This window comes from Otolemur garnettii, unplaced genomic scaffold (genome assembly GCF_000181295.1).
Source record: "Otolemur garnettii isolate 467f Iridium unplaced genomic scaffold, OtoGar3 scaffold00006, whole genome shotgun sequence".
NCBI lineage: Eukaryota > Metazoa > Chordata > Mammalia > Primates > Galagidae > Otolemur > Otolemur garnettii.
Window position 1 is genome coordinate 43,911,035 of NW_003852401.1, and position 236 is coordinate 43,911,270.

Sequence of the window (236 nt, forward strand, 5' to 3'; positions counted from 1 at the left end):
ACAAACTATAACTTGGTGCTACTGATGGTATTGCATGGAAGAGTTTATATAAATAGTATGGCTAGTCAAACAAGATGGATGCCTCTGAATGAACAGGATCCTTGGAAAGGAGGTTTGAATTGGATTTAAAAAGATTTCATTATTCTGTGAAGCAAACATCACCTTGATACCCAAACCAGGAAAAGACCCAACAAGAAAAGAAAATTATAGACCAATATCACTAATGAATATTGATG